This window comes from Gossypium arboreum, chromosome 11, assembly GCF_025698485.1.
Source record: "Gossypium arboreum isolate Shixiya-1 chromosome 11, ASM2569848v2, whole genome shotgun sequence".
In the NCBI taxonomy this organism is placed as follows: Eukaryota; Viridiplantae; Streptophyta; class Magnoliopsida; order Malvales; family Malvaceae; genus Gossypium; species Gossypium arboreum.
In genome coordinates this window covers 47,595,512-47,597,374 of record NC_069080.1, presented here as the reverse complement: position 1 = coordinate 47,597,374, position 1,863 = coordinate 47,595,512, and the positions used below count along the sequence as shown (strand labels likewise).

The 1,863-nt window shown below is 38.1% G+C and overlaps 1 non-coding gene across 1 annotated transcript; it reads right to left on the bottom strand.

Annotated features, from left to right (window-relative positions):
* Positions 1 to 833: 833 nt before the first annotated feature.
* On the bottom strand, positions 834 to 940 carry LOC128284537 (small nucleolar RNA R71). Its single transcript, XR_008274961.1, has one exon. It is a non-coding gene; the product is annotated as a small nucleolar RNA R71 (small nucleolar RNA).
* Between the last annotated feature and the right edge of the window lie 923 nt (positions 941 to 1,863).

The window sequence follows — 1,863 nt, the reverse complement described above, 5'->3', positions numbered from 1 at the left end:
CTTGCCGTTACTATACTATTGTTCGATAGGTGCGCTTGCCTTTTTATCGTGATAATAGTTAGTCTAGGTTTGATCTTCATTATAAATATTTATTACTTGTTACGGATCACGCGATCAAGTTTTTGGCGCCGTTGCCGGGGGGCTGAAATATTAGGAACACTAAATTTTTATTACTTTATCCATTTATTTTTCTTGCAAATTTTATTTTATTTTATTTGTTAATTTACTTTTCTCTTTCTCTTGGCAGGTTTTTATAGTTTAAGACTAGAAGAAACCCGTCAGGACCACTACTTTTTAACGAAGAAATTGATCACACAATTCGTAGAAATCAAAGACAGATAAGGCGCAGCTTACGATACACGGAAAACGGGCAAGAAGACGAAACTCAAACCCCAACCAAAGAGATGGCTGAAAACCAAAACAATCAGCTACCTCCTGTAATTGCTGCTAATCAAAATCCTGCTCCACGTACTATGTATGACTATGCTAAACCCTCTTTAACAGGAACTGAGTCTAGTATAGCTAGACCTGCTATTACTGCGAATAATTTCGAACTAAAACCTAACACAATTCAGATGATACAGCAATTTGTTCAGTTTGATGGTTTGTAGGATAAGAATCCCAACATGCACTTGGCAAATTTTCTTGAATTTTGCGATACATTCAAAATCAATGGCATTTCTGATGATGCCATTCGTCTTTGGTTATTTCCTTTTTCACTGAGAAACAAAGCTAAACAGTGGTTGAACTCGTTACCACGAGGGTCTATCACTACTTGGGAATAAATGACCGAGAAATTTTTACTGAAATATTTTTTGTCGGCTAAAACGGCTAAATTGCGTAATGATATCTCTTCTTTTGTGTAGATGAATTTAGAAACACTTTACGATGCATAGGAGAGATACAAGGACCTACTGAGAAGGTTCTCTCACCATGAGTTACCGATTTGGCTGCAAGTTCAAACGTTCTACAATGGTGTGAACCCCTCGACAAGACAAATGATTGACGCAGCTACTGGCGGAACCATCAACAAAAAAACATCGGAAGATACATATGAATTTATAGAGGAGATGTCACTGAATAACTATTAGTGGCAAGTTATGAGGACAAAGCCAACGAAAACAGCCGGCGTCTATAACATCGATTCAGTCACCATGCTCTCAAATCAGGTAGAACTTCTCAATAAAAAGATTGATAGTTTTCTTGGTTCTAAGCAAGTACATCCAGTAATGAGGTGTGACTCAAGCGAAGGAGGTGTGCATACATAATATCAATCCTTCAATCCCACAACCAAAAAGGAACAAGTCAACTATATGGGTAATAATAACTTTAGATCTCAAAATAAGTAATACTTATAATGCAGGTTGGAGGAACCACCCAAATTTTTCCTGGGGAGGTCAAGGAAATCCAAAGCCGTAAAATCCTCAGGGTTTTCAACAGCCACCTTATCAACAGGAGAAAAAACCAAACCTTGATGAGATGCTTTTTAAATTTATCTCGGTGTCAGAAACTCGTTTCCAAAATACCGAGACAGCACTTAAGAATCAACAAGCATCGATCTAAGGACTCAAAACTCAGATATGCCAGCTGCCCAAACTAATCTCCGAACGACCACAAGGTAGCCTACCAAGTAATATTGAACCTAATCCGAGAGAACACCTTAATGCAATTGGCACTCAAGATACGGAAGGATTCATTACACCTGAGCCAGAAATACAGCAAGATAACGCGATGAACAAAGGACGAGAAGAGGTAAACAATAATGATCCCAAACAAGTAAGTACAAATCACGAACCTCGTGTGCCATATCCTAAAGCGATGATGAAAGACAAAACAGAAGAACAATTCGGTAAGTTTGTCAAA